The 12588-nt window shown below is 42.9% G+C and overlaps 1 protein-coding gene across 6 annotated transcripts in view; it reads left to right on the forward strand.

The window, feature by feature from the left end:
• DLGAP3 (DLG associated protein 3) overlaps nt 1-12588 on the forward strand; it is a 943374-nt gene that overhangs the window by 830630 nt on the left and 100156 nt on the right. The gene's annotated exons all lie outside the window — the stretch shown is intronic.

The raw sequence follows: 12588 nt of genomic DNA on the forward strand, positions 1-12588 counted from the left end.
TCCACTTGTAAGGTATCCACCTCTAAACAGGAATAAACTCCCCCCTTCCCTTTTTTTTTTTTTTGTTTAAATCGTAAATTTGACTTTATTATCTGTTTTGTAAACGAAAATTTAACCAAAAAATCTTTTAAAATACGTATTCTTTTGTAATATATCTTAGGTTAACTGTTAATCATGTGGTGTCATTGAACTTTGACACTGCACCATCTGACTTGTTGGCACTCATTTTTTTGAAATCCAGCATCCTTTCAAACCTATTTATGTCTGTGATACCTGTATGTATTTGTGGTATTTCCTGATGAAGGGGGCATGAGACCCCTGAAACGCGTAGAATAAAACCACTGCAATCATACAGCATTCTCCTGGAATTTGTCTAAAGCGGCAGCGTGGAATATAGCTACAAACTCCCTTTGGATTCATGATTTCTTTGGTCGCTGAAGACCTGTGGATCTGCAGCAGCCGCTACCTACATGCTCTTATCTCATCCTAACCAGGTGAGCATATTTCATGATATACTGTCTTTTGTAACGTGGATAAGACCCTATTGCGCTTTTTTGTCTCCCCCTTTTTTTTGCAAAAAGTCCCTGAGTTTGTCAGACCCACTCATTCTTCTGGTCATTCCTACAGTAGTGATGCTTCCACCCTTCTGCTGTAAAGGAACTCCCCTCTCCCACAAGTTGGAGAACAGATTAGAGTCGCAGCCTATAACCACTGGACAAGACAAATTCGGGACTATAGCGACATCCTGTCCTGCAATATCCTGGCCTGTCTCAAAGATTTCCCTGGCCACTGGATAATCCTTAGTACCCCCGTGGTTGCAGATGACCCCAACCTTTCTACCGGGTATTTCAAATCGCTTAGGTGCAACCATCACTAGAGTCACCGGGCTCCCAGGGTCGACCAGACCAACCACATCTTCATTATTTATCTGTAGGGCACACCCCCGTAGCATCGTCTCTGGTGGGTAGTTTATGTAGCAGACTGGACACGCATAGTATACTTGCCCCTGGCCACCGTCTGTCTGCGCCACCCCTTTAACTTTGGGATGCTCTGCCCCATTCCCTAGGACTCCACCCGCTTTTGGGCAACTACTCCCTTTTGGGATACTGCCCCCTTTTGGGACTCCACCCCTTTTTGGGCAACTACTCCCTTTTGGGATACCGCCTCCTTTTGGGACTCCACCCCCTTTTGGGCACCCATCACTGTTTTGGGTTACAACCCCCTTTTTTGGGACACCCCCCGTTTAGGGACACCACCCCTCTCTGGGGTACACTTCGTGGACTCCCCCACTGCACTGTCAGGACCGAGTTCACACAGTACAGTTTATGTCTTTCGGGCTTGTACTGGCCCTTTAAGAGGTTGAGCACTCAGATAACCTCTTACGACACCCCCACCAGCTCCTGCTGGTACTGCCACAGCTCCTGCTGTAAATCACCGGCACCTCCGGCTGCCGCTCACAAGCAGCTGCTGGTGTCACTGCAGCTCCTGCTGCCACAAGTCCATGCACACTTCCGCTGTGCCATCTTCGTGGACCCGCCGATCCACAGCAACCTTCGTAACCCCACAGAGTTACAGCCAGACGCTTGTCACCTTCGTGACCCCACCGAGGCACCGCAAGTTGACTGGAGGAAAAAAACCTTCGTGACCCCGCCGAGTCACAGCAAACACCTTCAGCTTTATAGAAAAGAAAAAAAAACACACACAGTCTCTCACTGACCCCGGTCAGTACAACACGGATTTCTGTCCGTTACCTGTTGGTGTCAGCCACACAGGTTCCCGGGTACCTCTTCTCCACAGAGGCACCCTATAGCTACTTCTCATACAGTCTTTCACTGACCCCGGTCAGCATACCACAGACTCCTGTCTGTTACCTCTTAGTAACGGCCACACAGGTTCCCGGATGCCTCTTCTCCTCAGAGGTATCCCACAAATTATCAATACACAGTCTCTTTCACTGACCCCGGTCAGTATCACACGGTTTTCAAGACCGTCCGCTCCTTTTGGCTCAGAGTCGCCAGCACTGCAACATGTGCTTCTTGGACCGTTGCCCCTAGCAACTGATTTTGTAGACCTCGTCCGTTGCCCCTAGCAACAAGGCTACAAAAATGCCCGCATTCTCCACCAATTGTAAGGTAGCTCCTATTGTTCGTGTTGGGGGAAACTCGGCAGCAGATTAACAAGATATGGCACGGGTTTTTCACATAAACAGTTCATGTGGTTTATTATACAGCATAAACCATATACGGCAGCAGTCTTACATCAGACAGGTCAATGTTCATTATAGGGCTTCGCTCTCTCAGCCCTGTGGGTTGCTTGCGTAAATTTAGCACCAATCATTATTATAGGCAGTAGACCTGCAATATGCTGAGTATTATATTAAATCTAGCTACCCAGCAGACATTTACAGGCTCAGCTGGTAAAAAAGAAAATCTCTGCTTATGTTATTAATAGTGCAGAAATATGTCTATTTTCAAGGTATTTGTTTTAGGTTAAGGGAGCCTGTTAGCGATCCATTATGAAAACAAGATTAATATAGTAATACACAGCTGACAAATTATCACAGAAGTTAGGCTAATGACAAAATATGTAGATCCGTAGAGACATAAAATACGAATGATAATAGACTCATATAATAATGATATACAGCAAGGTATAATCACACACAGAGCTAATCTGTACAAGGACAAACTGAGCAATATAATAGTATGCTTACAGCGGTAGCGGCAAACAGGGCTGTAATAAAGAGCCATTCAATACACCGAGATGAAGAGCAAAATAATGGTGAGAGAGTAGAGGTAAAATGCACCGCTGTTACATGCAGGAGATGCAAGTGCACATTGCTGTAAAATATTAAACAGGGCAGCAATGGATGTGAGGAGAAAGCTCCATAAAGGGACTATGACTGACAAAGAGGTATGCAGAAGAAGACTGCCCGTTGCGTCTTTTCTATCTGTCTGTCTCCATGGGGCACTTTCCTAACAATGTCTATTTGACTGTCTTCATAGCACACCTCATGTGTTACTATGACGACGAATGGTGGGAAGAAAAGTATCAGCCCTGCCTTATAAATGTTTTATTTTAACCCGAGGTATGCAGAATTACAATGAAAGCATATTCAAGTGATATTCTCCTGAAACTCAATAGATGATAAATTTGGTCAGAGATGGATTTATCCAAAATTTGATCCCAATGCAATTCATCAAGTCATGTATGTGTGTGCATATACTGTGTGTATATGTATGTGTATATATATATATATACACACCGTATATGTATGTATATATATATTCCGTATATACTCGGGTTTAAGCAGACCCGAGTATAAGCCGACCCCCCTAATTTTGCCACAAAAAACTGGGAAAACTTATTGATTCGAGTATAAGCCGAGGGTGGGAAATGCAATATGCTCCATATTAATATATGCCCCATATAATGCTGCACAAAGGTTATTGGTGGCCCATAACATGCTCCATATTAATATATGCCCCATATAATAATGCTGCACAAAGGTTATTGGTGGCCCATAACATGCTCCATATATGCCCCATATAATAATGCTGCTGCGATTTAAAAAAAAAAATGACATACTCACCTCTCCTTATGGCATCCTTATGGCATGGCTGGCTCACCCTCCCCCAGTGCTACTCACCCTCCTGATGTCAACTTTTGTAGTGGCATCTGCTATGTGCCACGGAGCTCACCCTATTAGAATGAATAGTAGAGAATCTGCAGAATCTGGCAGATGATTGGTGGCAGCGTTAGATCATCAATATTTGATCCGTGGAGATCTATCTTGAGAATCAATGTAGTGGAGCGACCCTTTAAAGGACTAAAAGGGGTAAGGGAAACCTCGTGATGGGTAGTGCCAGGCCTGCCAGCCCAAGGTGACAGATGCAGCCGAACAGGTACGTTGTGGAGCTGAGTAAAGGAAAGGACAGGCAATATGTCTGTGCTGCACTGATAGACTTTCACCTCTCCTCTTAGTATTTCCTCCTGCCTGCCATGTAGTAGATTGAGATCCAGGCAGGCCAAAGACTTCCGATCACTTATTCCTGGCTCGGTCTCCCCCTCCTTCCGTCTGTGCCCACAAGTCATACAATTATGGGCACGTAATCGCTGGCTGAGGCCTGGACTGCTTCCTGTTTATATATATATCTATATATATATCACCCTCCCCCAGTGCTACTCACCCTTCTGGCATCTGCATATCCCTGGCTATGCTACATCTCAGTCCCGGCAACTGTATTTCCCTTCCTGTCTTCCTCCTGTGCGGTCACATGGTACTGCTCATTAAAGTCATTAATATGCGGCTCCACCCCTATGAGAGTGGAGAAATGTCCATATTCATGACTTTAATGAGTGGCACAGGAGGAAGACAGGAAGGAAGATACAGGCATCGGGACTAAGATGTAGCAGAGCCGGGGATATGCAGACACCAGGAGGGTTGAGTATCAAGTCTCCTGCTCCCCCTCCCTCACTGGCTTTCAAGTGTATGACTCGTGTATAAGCTGAGAGGGACTTAAAAAAAGGGGCTGAAATACTCGGTTTATACACGAGTATATACAGTATATATATATATATATATATATATATATATATACACACACACTACCGTTCAAAAGTTTAGGGTCACTTAGAAATTTCCTTATTTTTGAAAGAAAGCACAGTTTTTTATGATTCAGAAATACACTCTATATATTGTTAATGTGGTAAATGACTATTCTAGTTGGAAACGTCTGGTTTGTAATGCAATATCTTCATAGGTGTATAGAGGCTCATTTTCAACAACCATCGCTCCAGTGTTCTTATGGGACTTTGTGTTTGCTAACTGTGTAATAAAGCGAATGGATGGTTAGAATACCCTTGAAAACCCTTGTGCAAGAATGTTAGCACAGCTGAAAACAGTTTGACTGATTAGAGAACCTATAAACCAGACATTCCTTTTAGCTAGTTGAGAATCTGGAGCATTACATTTGTTGGTTCTGTTTCACTCTCAAAATGGCCAGAAAAAAAGAACTTTCATGTGAAACTCCAGTCTATTCTTGTGCTTAGAAATGAAGGCTATTCCATGTGAGAAATTGCCAAGAAACTGAAGATTTCCTACAACGGTGTGTGCTACTCCCTTCAGAGGAGAGCACAAACAGGCTCTAACCAGAGTTGAAAGAGAAGTGGGAGGCCCTGTTGCACAACTGAGCAACAAGACAAGTACATTAGAGTCTGTAGTTTGTGAAATCAACGCTTCACAGGTCCTCAACTGGCAGCTTCATTAAATAGTACACGGAAAACGCCAGTGTCAACGTCTACAGTGAAGAGGCGAATCCGGGATGCTGGCCTTCAGGGCAGAGTGGCAAAGAAAAAGCCATATCTGAGACTGGCTAATAAAAGGAAAAGATTAATATGGGCAAAAGAACACAGACATTGGGCAGAGGAAGATTGGAAAAAAGTGTTATGGACAGACGAATCCAAGTTTGAGGTGTTTGAATCTCACAGAACATTTGTGAGATGCAGAACAACTGAAAAGATGCTGGAAGAGTGCCTGATGCCATCTGTCAAGCATGGTGGAGGTAATGTGATGGCCTGGGGTTGCTTTGGTGCTGGTAAAGTGGGAGATTTGTACAAGGTAAAAGGGATTTTGAATAAGGAGGCTATCACTCCATTTTGCAAGCCATGCCGTACCATGTGGACAGTGCTTGATTGAAGCCAATTTCATCCTACAACAGGACAATGACCAAAGGCACACCTCCAAATTATGCGAGAACTATTTAGGGAAGAAGCAGGCAGCTGGTATTCTATCTGTAATGGAGAGGCCAGCGCAATCACCAGATCTCAACCCCATTGAGCTGTTGTGGGAGCAGCTTGACCGTATGGTACGCAAAAAGTGCCCATCAAGCCAAACGAACTTGTGGGAGGGGCTTGTGGAAACATGGGGTGAAATTTCTCCAGATTACCTCAGCAAATTAAATGCTAAAATGCCAAAGGTCTGCAATGCTGTGATTGCTGCAAAAGGAGCATTCTTTGACGAAAGCAAAGTTTGAAAAAGAAAATTATTATTTCAAATAAAAATCTCTTTTTTGAACCTTGACAATGTCTGGACTAGATTTTAAATTCATTTGGCAACTCATTAGATTAATAAAAGTATGAGTTTTCATGGAAAACACAAAATTGTCTGGGCAACCACAAACTTTTGAATGGTAGTGTATGTATATATATATATATATACTGTATAAACACTGCTCAAAAAATAAAGGGAACACTCAAATAACACATCCTAGATCTAAATGAATGAAATATTCTCATTGAATACTTTGTTCTGTACAAATGGAGGCCTGGATTTGGAGAGACCCCCAAAATGAAAGTGGAAACAAGTCAAAATGAAAATCAATACAAGACAAAATTAAAGTGGAAATAAGTCAAAATGAGGCTTAGTATTGTGTGTGGCCTCCACGTCCCTGTATAACCTCCCTACAACATCTGGGCATGCTCCTGATGATATTGCGGATGTTCTCCTGAGGGATCTCCTCCCAGACCTGGACTAAAGCATCCGTCAACTCCTGGACAGTCTGTGGTGCAACGTGACTTTGGTGGATGGAGCGAGACATGCTGTCCCAGATGTGCTCAATCGGATTCAGGTCTGGGGAACGGGCGGGCCAGTCCATAGCTTCAATGCCTTCATCTTGCAGGAACTGCTGACACTCCAGACACATGAGGTCTGGCATTGTCCTGCATTAGGAGGAACCCAGGGCCAACCACACCAGCATATGGTCTCACAAGGGGTCTGAGGATCACATCTCGGTACCTAATGGCAGTCAGGCTTCATCTGGCAAGCACATGGAGGGCTGTGCGGCCCTCCAAAGAAATGCCACCCCACACCATTACTGCCCACTGCCAAATCAGTCATGCTGAAGGATGTTGTAGGCAGCAGATCGATCTCCATGGAGTCTCCAGACTCTGTCACGTCTGTCACATGTGCTCAGTGGGAACCTGCTTTCATCTGTGAAGAGCACAGGGCGCCAGTGGTGAATTTGACAATCTTGGTGTTCTCTGGCAAATGCCAAGCGTCCTGCACGGTGTTGGACTGTGAGCACAACCCCTATCTGTGGACCTCGGGCACTCAGGCCATCCTCATGGAGTCGGTTTCTAACCGTTTTTGTGGACACATGCACATTTGTGGCCTGCTGGAGGTCATTTTGCAGGACTCTGGCAGTGCTCCTCCTGTTCCTCCTTGCACAAAGGCTGAGGTAGCGGTCCTGCTGCTGGGTTGTTGCCCTCCTTTGGCCCCATCCGCGTCTCCTGGTTTACTGGCCTGTCTCCTGGTAGCTCCTCCATCCTCTGGACACTACACTGACAGACACAGCTACCCTTCTTTCCACAGCTTGCATTAATGTGTCATCCTGGATAAGCTACACTACCTGAGCAACTTCTGTGGGTTGTAGACACTGCCTCATGCTACTGTACAGTACCTCTAAGGATGAGCGCAATGACAAAATGCAAAAGTGACCAAAGCAACAGTCAAAAAGGATGAGAAAAGAGAAATGGTCTGTGGTTCACACCTGCAAAACCACTCCTTTATAGGGGGTGTCTTCCTAATTGCAGATCATTTCTACCTGTTGTCTGTTCCATTTGCACAACAGCAGGAATAATTGATTCACAATCGGTGTCGCTTCATAACTGGACAGGTTGATTTAAAAAAAGTGTGACTGACTTTGAGCTATATCATGTTGTTTAAGTGTTCCCTTTATTTTTTTTGAACAGTATATATATATATATATATATATATATACGATGTATATATACTGCTCAAAAAAATAAAGGGAACACTATTCCATTTGCAACAGGCTGTTTGTGTTCCCTTTATTTCTTTGAGCAATATACCGCATAGATAGATAGATAGATAGATAGATAGATAGATAGATAGATAGATAGGTAGATAGATAGATACTGTAGATAGATAGATAGATAGATAGATAGATAGATAGATAGATAGATAGATAGATAGATAGATAGATAGATAGATAGATATGTATATACATAAAGAAAGAGTCAAGCTTAGTGATGTAGCAAGTAGAGTTGAGAAAAAAGATTCCTAGGACCATGGTTGTGAAGATCGTCCTAGCTGCTGGCATTCACAGCACTTCCTCTGATTAGTTTACCTGGCATGACGTCATGCATACACCACTCTCTGCCATAATGATGGCGCATCAGGCTACTAATTAGAATCATAGAATCGTAGAGTTGGAAGGGACCTCCTGGGCCATCTGGTCCAACCCCCTGCTCAAAGCAGGACTCGCTAAATCATACCAGACAGATGTCTGTCCAGCCTCTGTTTGAAGACTTCTATTGAAGGAGAACTCACCACCTCTCGTGGCAGCCTGTTCCACTCATTGATTACTCTAACTGTCAAAAAGTTTTTTCTAATATCTAATCTGTGTCTTCTCCTATTCAGTTTCATCCCATTGCTTCTAGTCTTTCCTTGTGCAAATGAGAATAAAGTTGATCCTTCTACAATGTGATAGCCCTTGAGATATTTGTAGACAGCTATTAAGTCTCCTCTCAGTCTTCTCTTCTGCAAGCTAAACATTCCCAAATCCTGCAACCTTTCCTCATAAGGCAGGGTTTGCAGACCGGTCACCATTCTGGTCGCTCTTTTCTGAACTTGCTCCTGTTTGTTGATGTCTTTTTTAAAATGTGGCGCCCAAAACTGGACACAGTATTCCATATGAGGTCTGACCAAAGAGGAGTAGAGGGCAATAATGACTTCAAGTGATCTAGACTGTATTCTTCTGTTAATTCATCCTAGAATTGCATTTGCCTTTTTTGCTGCTGCATCACACTGTTGACTCATATTCAGTCTGTGATCTATTAGTATACCCAAGTCTTTTTCACATGTGCTGTTGCTTAGCCCTCTTCCTCCCATTCTTTATATGCCTTTTTCATTTTTATTGTCCAGATATAGTACTTTGCATTTTTCCCTGTTAAAAACCATTCTGTTAGTTGCTGCCCACTGCTCCAGTTTATTTATATCTTTTTGAATCCTCTCTCTCTCTTCTCTAGTATTAGTTATCCCTCCAAGCTTTGTGTAATCAGCAAATTTAATCAGTTTACCCTCAATTCCTTCATCTAAATCATTGATAAAGATGTTGAACAATACAGGGCCCAGGACAGAGCCCTGTGGTACCCCACTTGAGACATTCTTCCAACTGGATGTGCAGCCATTTACGACCACTCTTTGGGTCCGATCACTAAGCCAGTTGTGAATCCACCTAACAGTTGCCTTGTCCATTTTTTCAATAAGGATTGTGTGAGATACTTTGTCAAATGCTTTGCTGAAGTCAAGATATACTATGTCTACAGCATTACCCTGATCCACCCAATCAGTGATTCTGTCATAGAAGGAAATTAAGTTAGTCTGACATGACTTATTAGTTACAAACCCATGCTGACTCTGTTTAATCACTTAATTCTTATCGAGGTACTTACATACATGTTGTTTAATAATTTGTTCAAAGATCTTTCCTGGTATAGACGTCAGACTCACCGGCCTATAGTTGCCTGGGTCCACCTTCTTCCCCATTTTGAAGATAGGACCAACATTTGCTCTTCTCCAGTCTTCTGGAACTTCTCCTGTTCTCCAAGAATTTTCAGATTATGGAGAGGGGTTCAAAAATTTCTTCTATCTCCTTCAGTACTCTGGGGTGCAATTCATCTGGACCTGGAGACTTGAATTCATTTAGGTTAGTTAAGTGTTTCCTCACTATCTTTCTGTTTATAGATATCCTGGATTCTTCTATTCCCTTAATAGGACAGTGAAGAACAGTTGATGCTACATTTCATTTCTGAGAGAAAACAGATGCAAAATAGGAATTTAAAAGTTCGGCCTTCTCAACATCCTGTCTTACCATTTCATCATTTTCATCCTGTAAAAATCCTATAGCATCTTTGACTTTTCTTTTACTTTTGACATATCCCCAAAATCCTTTATTATTGCTTTTGACGTCTCTTGCAAGCCTCAATTCATTGTCAGCTTTAATAATCTGATTTGTGCCCTGCAAGTTCTGTAGACAGCATTATATTCTTCTTTAGATATGCCTCCCTCTTTCCATTTTACAAACATTTTTTTCTTCCTTTTCAGCATGTGCTTAAGTTCTGTGTTCATCCATCCTGGTTTCCTTAAATTCTTCCTATTCTTCCCTCTTTTCGGAATTGTTAACAATTGTGCTTTGAGAATTTCATTTTTCAAGATTTCCCATCCTTCCTGGAGATTTTTGTCCTTAAGGATATCCAGCCATTTGATCCCTCCAATTCTCTTTCTGAATCCCTTAAAATCTGCCTTTCTGAAATCTAACCTTGACCTCTGAGTCTTCACAGGTCTTCTTCCTCTAGTTATCGAAAGAGCAGAGATGCTGCGTATGCTGGCAGGTAGGAGAAGGTTTACAGGACTCTGGTTGAGATACAACGTACTAGCGATCTGGCTGTTGGACCATGGTCCGGCAAATATTTTTGCTCAATTTAAGTAGGAAGGCTAAAGTCACATGTGCCCACTAACCTTAGTTACCGATACCATCATTCAATATACTTATTCTAACAAAAAAAAATTGAAAATATAGGAAAATTGTGCTTGATTCATCTTCTTACTTATCTGTAAGTCACATTTATATTTTTTAGCAATCTTGTTAAAAATGTCCTGATTATTTTATTTTTGTACAGAATTTTGATATCATTTTATCCAGGTTGCATCTTCCTCACCTTCCAGTAGCCTGTAGATGCCCTTCTAGCAGGCTCTCTGAAAATGTTCAGAAAGCTCTTCAGGCATCAGAAAATCTGTATAAGGCCATGTGCACACATTGAATATTTGGTGAGTTTTTTACCACAGTATTTGTAAGCCAAAACCAGGAGTGGAACAGTCAGAGGAAAAGCATAATAGAAATATTTGCACCACTTCTGCATTTTTCACTCACTCCTGGTTTTGGTTTACAAATACTGAGGTAAAAAACTCACCAAATACTGAATGTGTTCATGTGGCCTAAGGGCTCATACCCATATGTGAGAAAAAAAATAGTCCGATTTCCAGACCGAAAAATCGGACGGGTGCCATGCGAGTGTAATGCGATTTCCATGCAATTTTTACACAGGACATTCGTATGACATGCGTACGCAATGCGTATGCAATGCAATTTTAACATGAGCTTTTACATACAGCAGTTCTCTCTATGTAAAAGCTCATGTTGAAATTGCATTGTAATACACAACTGTACACATAGTTTTAAAATTTTCTTATATATATATATATATATATATATTAGATAGATAGATTAGAAGCTGGCAAATTATCTGCCGCGTACAGTATGGAATCTAATAGGTTAGGATAGAATAGATAGAATACATATATACACATAAAGTAGGTGTGCATATACACTGCTCAAAAAAATAAAGGGAAGACTTAAACAACAGAATATCACTCCAAGTAAATCAAACTTCTGTGAAATCAAACTGTCCACTTAGGAAGCAACACTGATTGACAATCAATTTCACATGCTGTTCTGCAAATGGAATAGACAACAGATGGAAATTATTGGCAATTATCAAGACACCCTCAATAAAGGAGTAGTTCTGCAGGTGGGGACCACAGACCACATCTCAGTACCAATGCTTTCTGGCTGATGTTTTGGTCACTTTTGAATGTCGGTTATGCTTTCACACTCGTGGTAGCATGAGACGGACTCTACAACCTACACAAGTGGCTCAGCTAGTGCAGCTCATCCAGGATAGCACATCAATGTGAGCTGTGGCAAGAAGGTTTGATGTGTCTGTCAGTGTAGTGTCCAGAGGCTGGAGGCACTACCAGGAGACAGGCCAGTACACCAGGAGACGTGGAGGGGTCCGTAGGAGGGCAACAACCCAGCAGCAGGACTGCTACCTCAGCCTTTGTGCAAGGAGGAACAGGAGGAGCACTGCCAGAGCGCTGCAAAATGACCTCCAGCAGGCCACAAATGTGCATGTGTCTGCAAAAGCGGTTAGAAACCGACTCCATGAGGATGGTCTGAGGGCCCGACGTCCACAGAAGGGGGTTGTGCTCACAGCACAACACCATGCAGGACGCTTGGCATTAGCCACAGAATACCAGGATTGGCATATTCGACACTGGCGCCCTGTGCTCTTCACAGATGAAAGCAGGTTCCCACTGAGCACATGTGACAGATGTGACAAAGTCTGGAGATGCCACGGACAGCGATCTGCTGCCTGCAACATCCTTCAGCATGAGCGGTTTGGCAGTGGGTCAGTAATGGTGTGGGGTGGCATTTCTTTGGAGGGCCGCACGATGATGGGCTGTGAGCACTGCCCTGTAGCGGTGGCATATGGGGGAATAGTTGGGGGTTGATACCACCATTGTATTGTAAGGTGACATCAAGTCCGGCTTAGTAATGGAGAGGTGTCAATAAGACACCTATCCATTACTAATCCTAGAGTTGCGAAAGGGTTAAAAAAACACACAGACAGAACAAAGTATTTTCATGAAATAAAACAATAAACACAGTTTGCCATCTTTATTCTTATGCTAATCCATGGGACGCTCTCGATCTCCTGTGAAAA

The sequence above is a fragment of the Dendrobates tinctorius genome, unplaced genomic scaffold, assembly GCF_039654945.1.
Source record: "Dendrobates tinctorius isolate UK_male_01 unplaced genomic scaffold, ASM3965494v1 ptg000015l, whole genome shotgun sequence".
NCBI classification, from domain to species: Eukaryota; Metazoa; Chordata; class Amphibia; order Anura; family Dendrobatidae; genus Dendrobates; species Dendrobates tinctorius.